The following is a 15,010-nucleotide window of genomic DNA, read 5'->3' on the forward strand; positions in this document are numbered from 1 at the left end:
TCCTAAAAGACAGACATCAGGAGTTACACTTGGAGTATTGTGTTCAGTTTTGGAGGCCGTATCTTGCTAAAGATGTAAAAAGACTAGAAATGGTACAAAGAAAAGCTACAAAAATGGTATTTGATTTGCGTTGCAAACCATACGAGAAAAGACTAGCCAACCTGAACATGGATACCTTGGAGGAAAGGAGAAACAGGGATGACTTGATACAGATGTTCAAATATTTGAAAAGTATTAATTCGCAAATGAACCTTTTCCGGAAGGCGGTAGAACTAGAAGACATGAATTGAGGTTGAAGGGGGACAGACTCAGGAGTAATGTCAGGAAGTATTTTTTCATGGAGAGGGTGGTGGATACATGGAATGCCCTCCCATGGGAGGTGATGGAGATGAAAACAGTAATGGAATTCAAACATGCATGGGATAAACACAAAGGAATCCTGCTAAGAAGGAATGGATCTCTATACACTATAGAGAGACAAAAGAGAGTTAGCTCAGGTCGTAAACTAATGATTCCAGAGTAGATGTAGTAATGACATCCGGCAGCAAGGATGGCATCACAATAGCCTTGTATTCCAAAAAGGTATTTAAATGAGCTGGGTCAAAGAAAATATATTTCACTGAGTTCAATTTTACCATGCACTTACAAGGAAAATTCAACCAAAAGAGGCCACCCAACTGTAAAACCCATGGGTGAAGTTTTTTGAATGAGCCTCAGCGTCAGTATGAATCCTGTCCCTTCACTTTCTTCATAACCTACAGCATTGAGATTGGGATGCAAGGGCCATGAAAAGATAAAAGGAACAGCTGGGTTAACCCTCAGCCCCATCCTGATAGATGGCCTGTCAGTTCCTGCTTTCCCATATTTTGGGGTAGTGGGATACCTCAGACACAGTAAATCTACAGCTGAGTTCTCTGTGACTTTGAAATTTTCTTTGACTGATTGACTTCTGACATTGATGGTTCTGATGTACCCACAAAAGAGTGACCATCTCTTACTGAAGTACCTTCTTTTCCCAGTTCAGGTTTGTTGCACATGTTGCCATCAGATAAGCAGTTTAGTATTAGTTTATTAATTTATTTATTTGATATACCACCTTAAATAACAAATGCATCAAGGTGGTTAAACAGCCAGCTAATTACAGAACAGTGGAGAACTCACTGTTGCTGTAGCAAGCTATGACAAATGGGAGTACAGGAGCATGCAAAGGTAAAGCTTCAACTCTAACACAATAGGACAAGTTGATGTTTTAAAATAGATGTTTTCCCCAGTCTCATTTTTCTGTGGCCACAACAATCTAATTAATGTGGACTTAATTGATCTAAGTCCATTGTTTTTGGATTCACATCCAAGGCATGAATATAGAGAGAGTGTGTGTGTGTGTGTGTGTGTGTGTGTGTGCCTGCTGAGCTGTTCCTGAGTTCCATCCACTGTGTTACCATCTCCCCAGGTCATCTTTTGGGAGCCTCCGTATAGTTCCAGCTGCTGGTCAGGTCCACGACAGATCTAGCTCTGCTCCTTGAGTGATGTTACTCTTGGGCACGGAGTGAAGAGGCCCAGGCCAGTGCTGGAGCCTTGATGTGCCAGAGCAGCAGGCACCTCCTTCATCGCACTGACAAAGGAACGCAACTAAGGAGCTGGTTGCTCCTTGGGGCACTCGTTTGGGTGGAGTTTGGGGGAATATTGAAGGGTGGTGGTGCGGTTGGATTCTGGGCTGGTTTTGGGAGGTTTAGATTGTGTGATTGTGGGTAGTGTGGAAGACGTATGAGGGTAGAATGAGTGCTATTTAGGTCATTGTTAGGAGGGGGAGGAATGGCTGCTTGTTTAGGGTGTACAGGGGTAGAGGTTAGGAATATAGGGAATATTAAATATGTAGATGTTGTGCATGGACAGGAATTGAAGTCTGCTCTATAACAGCTTGGTTTAGTGAATATGATTTGTGATTTGATTGAAGACATGGGACTTGATATGGAATTATGGTTATTGAGTTCAGATAAGGTTGTGGTTACTCATGTTGTCTACCTGGGTTTAGATGGGAATGGGCTTGCAGGACGTATGGGGGTGGTGGTGGTAGTGTTTTGAGGAAGGATTTAAATGTGAACTAGTGTTGTGCAGAAGTGACAGACTTTAGGGAGATTTTGGTATTAACTGGTGAAGAATTAAGTCTGTGCTTGGTTTATAGTCCTCTAGGAATGATGAAAAATGATTTCTCACCGTTTATTGAATTTTTACGTAATTTGCCAATTGTGTTTGACAGACTTTGTATTTTAGGAGATTTTAATGTACCAGTACAAATGGAAAATGGTGTGGTGCAAGGGAAAGATCAGGTGTTGTTTCAAACTTTAGAAGCTTTATCTTTCAGTAAAATTATCTGCTCTCTTAAGAATTCTGCTGGTAGTACCTTAAATTTGATTTTTTTTTTTTGGTCATCTTTATTAGGACAGGATTTATGTCAGTCTCCTATAATTAAGTTCATGGGATGGTCTGTCCATGTAGTGATCTCTTTCTCATTGTGTATTTCTAAGAGTAAGGTTGGGTTGGAGAATCCCCATAGGAAGGGTCATGTTAGAGCTAACTTTGAACTTCAAGATTTGAAGAAGGAATGAGGATCAGTTTTGACTGTTGATGATCAGGTCTTATTAGATGAGATGGTGGAGTCATGGTATTTGTCTCTAGGGTGGGTTCTTCGTGTTGTTGCCCCGATGAAGGAGGTGATTTTTAAGGATAGTTATAAACCGTGTCCTTGGAAATCTTTGTCAGTTGCTCAGCTGAGGAGGGAGTTGCGTCAGAGTGAGAGGCAGTGGAGAAAATCAAGAGATGTAGAAGATTTTGATAGTTATACATTGAGACTGAAGGAGTATTTGTGGTTTTGCGATGAGAAAAGGAATTGATATTATAAAAACAAAATTCAGTTTTGAATAGACCTAAGGAACTGTTTAGTGCAGTGAGACATCCGGTGCAGGGACATGTGAGTAGAAATGTTAGGGAAGGTCCCGATGCTATTGCATTTGCAAATTATTTGGTGCAGAAATCAGATAAGTTGGGCAAGTTATTTGCAAGCTGCATATTGCTAGTTTTAATGATGGTGCAGTTTCTAGTGAGGATTGGACTGAATTTAGATCAGTTATGAAGGAAGAGATTATTAGGTTTGTCTGTTCCCTGACCCCAACAAAATCATTGGTAGATCCTAGTTCTAGGGTGGTGATTAGAGGTTTGACTTCTATTGCAGCTCCTGTTTTGATATTGATTGCTAATAAGTCATTAAATTAGGTAGTGTTCCAGAGAAATGTAACATCTCCACTGTGAAACCACTCTTAAAAAATAATTCCTTGGATGGTTCAGTTTTGGGTAATTATAGGCCAATTTCGATAGAATCCACTGTTTTGAAAGTCATAGAGAAGGTAATCTTATGCCAATTGGATTAGTTTGTTGATGATGTGATGTGTTTGGATGATCATCAATTTGGTTTCAGAACAGGACATGGTGTTGAAACTTTGTTGCTATCATCAGTGGATGAGATGAGACAGTGAGTTGATAAGGTTTTGACTTTTACCTGGTCTCACTAGATGTTTCATCAGCATTTGATACTGTAGATGTTGATCTGTTACTTGAGAAGCTGAAAAGGATTGGGATAGGGGGGATGGTGTGGAGCTGGTTTGCATCATTTTTGAAAGGGTGTTCTATAGAGGTTTTTAGTGATGGGAAGGCTTCTCAAGTGATTCCAGTTTCAAAAGGTATTCTACAGGGATTGGCCCTTTCTGCCTTGTTGTTTACTACTACTTAACATTTCTAGAGCGCTACTAGGGTTATGCAGCGCTGTACAGTTTAACAAAGAAGGACAGTCCCTGCTCAAAGGAGCTTACAAGCTAAAGGATGAAATGTCAAGTTGGGGCACTCTAGAATAGAGGTAAAGTGGTTAGGTGCTGAAGGCGACATTGAAGAGGTGAGCTTTGAGTAAGGATTTGAAGATGGGCAGGGAGGGGGCTTGGCGTATGGGCTCAGGGAGTTTATTCCAAGCATGGGGTGAGGCGAGGCAGAAAGGGCGGAGCCTGGAGTTGGCGGTGGTGGAGAAGGGTACTGAAAGGAGGGATTTGTCTTGAGAGCGGAGGTTACGGGTAGGAACGTAAGGGGAGATGAGGGTAGAGAGGTAAGGAGGGGCTGCAGATCGAGTGCTTTTGTAGGTTAGTAGGAGAAGCTTGAACTGTATGTGGTACCTGATCGGAAACCAGTGAAGTGACTTGAGGAGAGGGGTGATATGAGTATATTGGTCCAAGCGGAAGATAAGACATGCAGCTGAGTTCTGAACGGACTAAAGGGGGGATAGATGGCTAAGTGGGAGGCCAGTGAGGACTAGGTTGCAGTAGTCAAGGCGAGAGGTAATGAGAGAGTGGATGAGAGTTCGGGTGGTGTGCTCAGAGGGGAAAGGGCGAATTTTGCTAATGTTATAGAGGAAGAAGCGACAGGTCTTGGCTATCTGATGGATATGCGCAGAGAAGGAGAGGGAGGAGTCGAAGATGACACCGAGGTTGCGGGCAGATGAGACGGGGAGGATGAGGGTGTTATCAACTGAGATGGAGAGTGGAGGAAGAGGAGAAGTGGGTTTGGGAGGGAAGACAATAAGCTCGGTCTTGGCCATGTTCAGTTTCAGGTGGCGGTTGGACATCCAGGCAGCAATGTCGGATAAGCAGGCCTATACTTTGGCCTGGGTTTCCGCAGTGATGTCTGGTGTGGAGAGATAAAGCTGGGTGTCGTCAGCATAAAGATGATATTGGAAACCATGAGATGAGATCAGGGAGCCCAGGGAAGAGGTGTAGATTGAGAAGAGAAGGGGTCCAAGGAGAGATCCCTGAGGAACTCCAACAGAGAGCGGGATGGGGGTGGAGGAAGAGCCATGAGAATGTACTCTGAAGATATGGTGGGAGAGATAAGAGGAGAACCAGGAGAGGACAGAGCCCTGGAACCCAAATGAGGACAGTGTGGCAAGAAGTAAATTGTGATTGACAGTGTCAAAAGCGGCGGATAGGTCGAGGAGGATGGGGATGGAGTAGTGACCTTTGGATTTGGCAAGGAACAGGTCATTGCAGACTTTAGATAATGCCGTTTCTGTCGAGTGTAGGAGGCGAAAGCTGGATTGAAGTGGATCAAGGATGGCATGAGAGGAGAGAAAATCAAGGCAACGGCTGTGAACGGCGCGTTCAAGTATCTTGGAGAGAAAGGGTAGGAGGGAGATGGGGCGGTAGTTGGAGGGACAAATAGGGTCAAGTGATGGTTTTTTGAGGAGTGGTGTGACAACAGCATGCTTGAAGGTGTCAGGGACAGTTGCAGTGGAGAGAGAGAGGTTGAGGATATGACAGATGGGGGGGTGATAGTAGGAGAGATGGTGTTAAGTAAGTTGGTGGGGATGGGGTCTGAGGAACAGGTGGTGGATTTCGAGGAGGAGAGGAGATGGGCGGTTTCCTCTTCGGTGATGTCAGGAAAAGAGGAGAAGGAGGCCTGGGTTGGTTGATTGAGGGAGTGGCCTCGTTGGGTATGGTGCTTAAAGATCTGCATGTAGAACATATGATATATGCGGATGATGTCCAGTTCTTTTTTCCAGTACAAGAGGGACTGAGTTGGTTGAGCAGCAAATTGAAGTTATATATGACAGCTGTAGGGGACTGGATGAAAAATAATAGGTTAGCTTTAAATGTCAGCAAGTCTGAATTGATGTTTTTGGAAAATATGAAGAGTTACTTCAGTGTCAATCTGTGTGGGTGGGTGATATTGAACTGCCTGTGAGAGATAATATGCATGTGTTGGGTGTTGTCTTAGATTCCCAGCTGACTACGAAAGATCAGATTTTGAGTTTGGTGAAGTCCACTTTTTTTCAGCTCCACTTGTTGACAAGATGATACTTAAATGAGATTTTAGGTCAGTAGTCCAGAGTCTAGTAATTTCACAGACAGATTTCTGCAATGCGCTATATCTGGGAATAATGAAATCTATAATACAGACATTACAGACTATCCAGAATGCTGCAGCCAGGTTGTTGGCCAGAATATTTCAGTCTGCACATGTGTTGCCAGTGCTTCGATCATTGCACTGGTTACCAATTGCATCTCATGTGCAATTTAAGATTGCACGGTTGATTCATCAAGTGTTATATTCAACATCAGTTCCCTGGTATTTTATTGTGTATCACCCGTTAAGGGCTTTGCGTTCAGATTCTCCAATGTTACTTGCAAATGAAAAATTGAGTACTGTGAAATATGTTTCCACTCGAGCAGCAGCATTCTCAGTTGCTGGTCCACAGATTTGGAACAACTTGCCTGGAGTTTTAAGGATGTGCAGAAGTAACAGTTCTGCAAGGACTTGAAAACAAATTTGTTTGTAAAAGCATGAGTTGACTCTTTTGTTATGGACTTGTGTGATTTTATTATGTATGTGCCTTTGTGATCTGCTTAGTTGGAGGTAGGACTGAACTTTTTAAAGAAATACAGTTCAATTAGCTCTGTGCCAAGAGCTTGCAAGCGATGCACAGGGAGCAAAATGAAGAGGGGCAGAAAACCTCTCTCAGCTCGCCATCTACTTGGTGGTTGCAAAGCAAGTGGGATGGAGGGGGGCACAAGTGAGTGAGTTGCACAGAGTTCAATTACTGATCAATACAATACTGAGTTCAACTGATGATGAGCAGTTTAAATAAAATTTCATGGTGATGATGCTATTTTATTAGGACTTCAAGCTGTGGAATTGGGAGACTATAGTCATTCATTTTTATGGTATGCCTTTTCCAGTAATTTTTCAACAGTTAACTTAAGTATAAAAATCATAACCCCCTTGTTCTCTCAATTTGAGAAACTGTTAAAATTGAATTGATTTCTCTAAGAAATCTGGTTCACAAAGTTAAAAAAAAATTAATTCAAGCTGCTTTGCCATTTGCCATTTCCTGCTGTGATTTACACTAATCAATGCCAACGCCACATTAGCACTACAATCACCTATCTCTCAACCACCTTAGAGTGAAAGTAAAGAAACTTTAATCTTATGCAATAGCAGGTCTCACACAAGTTCTGCTTTTCCAGCATAGTAGCTGACTATTACAGTTAGCAAAGTAATTCATTTGATTAATGTCTGGGATCAGAAAAAAAGAACATATTATTTTACCTTTGTAAATTTTGTATAGTACTTGAGTCTGCTACTGTCTGAGAACATGGTAAAAACATATGATATCTAGCACCAAACTATGTTAGGAAACAAATGGAAAATTGGGCTACAATTGGTCATTGGCTGATAGACTTCTAGAGACCAAAGACTATCCTCTCTTTCTTCCCATCATTTTTATTTTATTTATTTTACCACACTTGATATACTGCAAAGGGGCCATCAATGGCATCTATACAGTTTACAAAATAATAAAAAGAGGGAGAAAGAGGGGAAAAGGGATGGCAATCTTGAAACACAGAGTGGGGAGGAAGTTAAGAGGATGGGGAAGCAAAGAAAAGTACACTCAGATGGAGAGAGAAGAGGGTGCACAGAGTGGTGCATTGCAAGGAAGGAGAATCAAACAACAGCATAAATTTGTTGATTAAATGTGAATTTAGTGTCAAAGATGATGTCCACGATTTTAACAGAGTCTCTGAAAGGATGTGAGTGGCCTTCAACAGAGGGACAAGTGGAGAGGGAGCTATAGAGGAAAGATATTAAAGAATAAAGCCCTGAGGAACACCTGAGTGAAGATGAAAAATTTAAAAAGTGGACTTGTCATGTACAAGTTGTAATGTGCAATTTGAGAGATAACTCGAGAATCAGGAGAAGAGAGATCTAGAAATACTGATAGAGTGTAGACAGTGAAGGAGAAGAAAGTGGTTCACAAGGTCCAAAGCAGAAGAGAGATCCAGAGACAAGAATTACTGAATGGTGCTGATCAAATGAAGGATGAATAGAGTAATGCAAAGGCAAAAGTAGAGTCTCAATGCTGATACAATACTGATACATGAAATATATTCCATGTATCAGTAAAGGAGAGCAGAAGACCAAACGACAACTGGCTTGGTTAAAAAGAGAGGTGAAGGAGGCTATTGGAACAAAAAGAGAATCCTTCAGAAAATGGAAGAAAGAACTGACTGAAGATAATAAAAAGTGGCATAAGGAATGTCAAATCAGATGCAAAGCGCTGATAAGAAAGGCTAAGAAGGACTTTGAAAGGAAGATAGCGGTAGAGGCAAAAACACATAGTAAAACTTTTTTCAGGTATATAAAAAGCAGGAAACCGGCAAAAGAATCAGTTGGGCCACTGGATGACCAGGGGCACTCAGGGAAGATAAAAAAATAGCAGAAAGATTAAATGAGTTCTTTGCCTCGGTCTTCACCGAGGAAGATTTGGTTGGGATACCAGTGCCGGACAGGGTATTCGAGGCTGATGAGTCGGAGAAACTTAATGAAATCTCTGTAAACCTAGACGATGTAATGGGGCAGTTCTGCAAACTAAAGAGTAGCAAATCTCCTGGGCCAGATGGCATTCATCCCAGCATACTGATGGAACTAAAAAATGAGCTTGCGGAGCTACTGTTGTTGATATGTAATGTATCCTTAAAATCGAGTGTGGTACTGGAAGATTAGAGGGTCGCTAATGTAGCGCCGATTTTTAAGAAAGGTTCCAGGGGAGATCCAGGGAATTATAGACCAGTGAGTCTGACGTTGGTGCCGGGCAAAATGGTAGAGACTGTCATTAAGAACAAAATAACAGAGCACATTCTAAAGCATGGACTGATGAGACAAAGTCAGCATGGATTTAGTGAAGGGAAGTCTTGCCTCACCAATCTACTGCATTTCTTTGAAGGGGTGAACAAACTTGTCGACAAAGGTGATATTGTGTATCTGGATTTTCAGAAAGCATTTGACAAAGTCCCTCATGAAAGGCTCCAGAGGAAGTTAGAGAGTCATGGGACCGGAGGTAGTGTCTTACTGTGGATTAAAAACTGGTTGAAAGATAGGAAACAGAGAGTAGGGTTAAATGGTCACTATTTGCAATGGAGAAGGGTAGTTAGTGGGGTCCCTCAGGGATCTGTGCTGGGACCGTTGCTTTTTAACATTTTCATAAATAACCTGGAGGTGGGGTAATTAGCGAGGTTATCAAATTTGCTGATGACACAAAGTTGTTTAAGGTCGTCAAATTGCAGGAAGATTGTGAAAAGTTGCAAGAAGATATTGTGAGACTAGGAGACTGGGCGTCTAAATGGCAGATGGTGTTCAATGTGAGCATCCAAAATATAGAACAGGAAAAGTTCTCTACAATGACAAATCACAGAATGCAAAAGTAGAGACTAATAGACGATTCACCACTGGAGACGTGAGTCCAACAGTCTTTATTATATCAAAGATAACAACCCGACACAGGCCGTGTTTCGACGCTAAAAAAGCGTCTGCATCAGGGGTCAATAAATACACCAAGTAGTGAATGCAAAACGAGGAGTCCTACTTGTATGTGTGTTGTCAACTCACTAATCACATAGCACTAAACAGAAAATGCTGGACACAAACTATCAGAGCAAATGTTATAAGAATGTGAGCAAGTACAAAGTGATGCATGTGGGAAAGAGGAACTCGAACTATAGCTACGTCATGCAGGGTTCAGCGTTAGGAGTCACAGAATGAGAAAGAGACCTGGGAGTCATCATTGATGATACATTGAAATCTTCTGCTCAGTGTGCTGCTGCAGCTAAGAAAGCAAATAGAATGTTAGGAATTATTAGGAAAGGGATGGAAAACAAAAATGAGGATATTATAATGCAACTGTATCGGTCCATGGTGCGACTGCACCTAGAGTATTGTCTTCAATTCTGGTCGCCGCACCTCAAAAAAGATATGGATGGGACAACTTTCCTATGAGGAAAGGCTAAAGCGGCTGGGGCTCTTCAGCTTGGAGAAAAGGCGGCTGAGGGGTGATATGTTAGAGGTATATAAAATAATGAGTGGAGTGGAAAAGATAGATATGGAGCATCTGTTTATGCTTTCCAATAATACTAGGACAAAGGGGCATGCATGAAGCTGGAGTGCAGTAAGTTCAAAACAAATAAGAGAAAAATTTTCTTTACTCAGCGTATAATTCAACTCTGGAAGTCGTTGCCGGAGAATGTGGTTAAGGCGGTTAGCTTAGTAGAGTTTAAGAAAGGTTTGGACGGCTTCCTGAAGGAAAAGGCCATAGAATGTTATTAAAGGGACGTAGGGAAAAATCCACTATTCCTGGGACAAGCAGTACAAAATGCTTTACTCCGTGGATCTTGTCAGGTGATTGTGACCTGGATTGGCCACTGTTGGAGACAGGGTGCTGGACTAGATGGACCTTTGGTCTTTCCCAGTGTGGCGATGCTTATGTCTTATGTCTTATGGTTGTGGTGAAAGTTGGACTGAAAAGGATGGAGAACATTAGTGTTTTCAATAAACAGATCAAGCTGGAAAAGAACAAGTTTCTCCAAAATCTTGGAGAAGAAAGAAAGGTTAGATATAAGATGGAAGCAGGAGGGAAGGGAGAGATCCAAGTGATGTATCTTAAGAAGGGGGCAAACAAGAGCATGCTTCCAGACTAAAGAAATGGCGCCCTAAGAGAAACTAGCCTGAAGAAAAGGATGGTGGTGTGGAAGAAGGGTTTCAGAAAGGACTTTGACAAGGTAGGTGGGCTACAAGACAGAAGGGGAAGATGACAGGTTAAATGAACAAATAGTCTGAGAGAGTGAAAGGCTGGTGGGGAGAGAGAGAGAGAGAGTATCAGAAGAAGAGGGGGTGGGGGAAAGAGGTTGAGCACTGAAGAGAATGGCACAAGGAGGAGGTTTTGGATTGCTAAGCATCAGTAAGAGTGGAAAGAGGGAGAACAGATGGGTCATAAGTGGAAGAGGTGGTAGAAGAAAGAGAGAGTTGGTTAAATACCTAGAAGAGGGCTTGAGGACAATTAAGTGCAGAGGAGATAATACTCACATGTAGATTGAAACAGATGGAGGGGAGCCAATGAGCAGGACTTCCACCATTTCCACTCTGTGCAGCAGAGATAAGTTTTGAGTAGGCAGAAGGTAAGAGTAAACTAGGGGGCATGATGGAAATGAGTAGGAGTGGGAGGAGGATGGCGCAGTATTATCCAGGACAGAGGAATGAGTGGAATTGAGCTTACCAACTTCATTGAAATGTGAGTCAATGGATGAGAGTAAGGAAAGAGAATTAGGGAAGTTAGTAATGTGACTAAGAGAGGAGCCATAAATATGGTAGGAGGTATGGACAGTAATGATGGGTACGAGTCGAGAAGCAGATAGAAGGAGAGTGAAAAAAAAGCAGAATGTGGTTGGTCCAGGCTACAGGGAATGAAGGGAAAGAGGTGGAAGAGATTTGGGAGTGGGTAGAGGAAAATAAGAGGATTGAAAGTGTTACAAGGAGTGGGTAGGCCAGAGACTTGTTGGCCAAGACCAGCATTTGCAGTGAAAGAGAGAAAGGAATTAGCAAGGTCCAAAGGGGTTAAATTGAAGTCACCCATAAATAGAAGGGGTAAAAGAGAGCACAACATTCAGAAGTAAAGGCAAGGAGCTCACTGAGAGAGAGTGAGATTGGAGGTGATGGGTGGTAGACAAGGTGAGGTAAAAGCAGACAGAGGGGAGAGAGGATACGAGCATCAGATGAGAGCAAGGTACTGAAGTCTGCCTCACACTTTCCTGGAATCTAGGATGTCTTGGACCTCATACTCATTATCTGGATCTGTGGTCATGATAGAAGGAACAGGAAGTTTGCTTTTATTCCACTTCAACACGAGACATTTGAGAAGGGACATGTGGAACATGTTATGGATCCGCAGAGTGGAGGGTAGCTTCAGCTGAAAAGAGATGGATCCAACTTGGTGAATAACAGTCTATGGCCCAATAAAGCGAGGAGTGAAGTTGGTATATGGAAGCTTGAGTTGAAGGTTCTGGGTGGATAGCCAGACCAGATCTCCAGGCTGGAGTGGGTGTAGGGACAAAGTGGCCCTACAGAAGGCATTATGTTATATTGTGAACCTGACTTCTTACAGACTTAGACCATGTCAGTTTTCATGCAGAGGCTTGTTCATGCAGTAGGCCTCAAGCACATTGCTGACACAGCAAGGCTAACAAAGACAAAAATAACTGTGAATAATAAACTTTGGCTGTCATGCTGGGGACTCCTTGACCAAGAGAAAAACAACTACAGCCTCTGAAGCTAGGCTTTTAGGCCCCAAAGACATATTGTTGGAAAACCCCAGATTTGGTCATTGGTCAGCATGATTCTTCATATCCGAGGAAAAGTTTTAAGAAAAGTTTTTTTTTAAAAACATCAGTTTATCTGACTGTTATCAGGTACATTTCACACGAGAGCTGTCAATCAACCAGCCAAGCCAGCCAGATATCGATGGCTTGTTAAAGAAAGAGTGGCCACTCTGCCTGCATGCTCACCTGCGCAGGGAGAGCTACCATGTGCTGACCAGCCTGAGGTCTCAACTGCTGCTGTCCCGAGAGGGAAAACACCTTCCATCCCAGCTACAGTGCCTGCCTTCCCCAAAGGAATTCAACAGCTCCCCGACTGCCTCTGGATCAGGTGTTCATAAGTGCAAGAGTGTTGCTATCTGTCAGTTTGAACTGCTTGTTTCTTTCTTTGCTTTGTTAATACCTTGAGAGTCAGGTGTCATATAAATTCTAAGACTAGAGCTAGTATGTATTATCTTTGCTTTACCTTGACAGGTACATAAATTCCAGGTTCTACCATCATTTTGGGTAATCCTGCTTAAGTGCAGTGTCTCTAATTTATATTGCTATTATTGCTGCTAATATATCTAATAAAACTGCTTTTCTATTTTTCCTATAATATCTGAGCCTCGTGTCCTTAAGAACAGAAGAAAAAAAGAGTAGCCATACTGGGTCAGACCAATGGTCCATCTAGTCCAGTATCCTGTTTTCAGCAGTGGCTAAGCCATGTCACAATTACCTGGCAGAAACCCAAATCATTCCATGTTACAAATCCCAGGGCAAGCAGTAGCCTCCCCATGTCTGTTTCAATAACAGACTATGGACTTTTCCTCCAGGAACTTGTTCAAACCTTTATTAAACCCAGAAACGCTAACCGCTATTACCACATCCTCTGGCAAAGAGTTCCAGAGCTTAACTATTCATTGAGTGAAAAAAAATATTTCCTTCTATTTGTTTTAAAAGTATTTCTATGTAACTTCCTCGAGTGTTCCCTAGTCTATGTACTTTTGGAATGAGTAAAAAATCGATTTACTTCTGCCTTGTTTACATGTTCTATTATAAACATTTATTAACACATCTATATTACTACTTTATCCTAGAGCAAAAAAACAAAAATATATATTTTATTTACAGTTTGTTGTCTCTGGTTTCTGCTTTCCTTGTCTTCTTTTCACTGTCTTCCTTCCATCCAGCATCTGTCTTCGGTCTCTCTCTGCCATCCAGTGTCTGCCCTCTCTGCTGTCCCCTCCATCCAATGTCTGCCCTCTCTCCCTGCACCTTCCATCCACATCTGCCCTCTATCTCTGCCCCTTCCATGATCCATCCACCATCTGCCCCTGTCTGCCCTCTCTCTCTCCCCCTTCCATTCTCTGTCTGCCCTTTCTATCCCTTCCATTCACTGTCTGCCTTTTCTCTCTGCCCCTTCAATCCACAATGTGCCCTCCCTCTCCCATCCATCCAGGGTTTGCCCTCCCTCTCGCTCCCCCTTCCAGGATCTGCCCCTCTCTCCGCCCCTTTTTTCAGCCCCCAGTTCCAGCTCCACTATCCCACCAGTCCCCCATTTCTCCCACCAGTCCCGAGCTTCAGCCCCCCAGCCACTTCTCCCTGTCCTCTTTTCAGCCCCCAGTCCCCAGTTTCAGCCCCTGTCCCTTTGAGGCAGCCATGGGCAAGGAAAGTGTTAACTCTGAGAAATTATATACATAAGAAATGATATTAAAAGCTTGAAGTTTGAATTCTAGCTTTTTACCTTGCAACTAAAGTGAAGGAATGCAGGCTGGAATTAATTACTAGAACTCTGTTGAGCCAAAGGTTAGGAAAGGTCAGTGAGAAATGAGACTCTGTCCTTTGTGAATTGCCAATGCTAGCTGGCACATCTGTATACTATTAAATCTTGAGGGGATATTATTATGAATGAACAAAGGAATGAGCTAGATATATTGTAGTTTAAGATTAGATAGAAATACTGTTTAGAGAGAGGCAATAGATTAGAATTTAGAAGTTTTTGATATCTAGAATATGTCTTATAAGGATGCTTATTTTAGAATATGTATTCTGTGTAGTTAATATGTAGGAAACCTTTTTAAATTCTGTATCATTCTTTGTCTGACTTTCTAAGCAAAGACTGCAGTGAAGAGGCCAACATGTGTTTTGAGTTTTCTGTGGTCTTAGCAAGTTCTGTGAAGGAAGCTGATAGGTGAAAAAGGTCAGAACTAGTCAGCTCTCTTCTCCTTGATTAATTATAGCTAAGTGTAGGACTGGCCTCCTGAAAGTAATAACAGACCATAGCCGTATACCATTAAGTAAGACTGGCCCTTGACCCCTTTAATGAATGCCAGAGTTCAGCTAGCAGGTAGTATGAAGCTGACTAGGAATATGAGAATAACCAATGTCAGGTTGGGCCTCTTAGTCTCTAAGGGAACCCAGTTTAAGCTATAGATGAGAAATCAATCATAATGAACATGCAAGAGTTCTGGAGACCAAATGTCTGGTGTAAGGGGCCCCAGGTCACAGGTCAGTTTAGGATGTCTGGAACCTATGTAACTGATATTTGTATAGAGCTAATTGGTTGAGGCAAGGTAGCCAATCTATTCCTTAACCAATTGGAGAGTAAGGGGGGGGCTAGGCTAGGAGGGGGATAGAACAGTATTTAAGTGAGAGCAGAAGCAGTTTACGTCAGAAGAAAGCTGGAAGACAACAGGAGAGAAAGAGAGCAGAAGGAACAGACAGAAGAGAAGAGAGCTGAAGAGGACAGACAAAAGCCATAACATCCAGAGAGCTGAGAGAGAGAGAAGAGA

Source organism: Microcaecilia unicolor, chromosome 1 (assembly GCF_901765095.1).
Source record: "Microcaecilia unicolor chromosome 1, aMicUni1.1, whole genome shotgun sequence".
Classification (NCBI taxonomy): domain Eukaryota; kingdom Metazoa; phylum Chordata; class Amphibia; order Gymnophiona; family Siphonopidae; genus Microcaecilia; species Microcaecilia unicolor.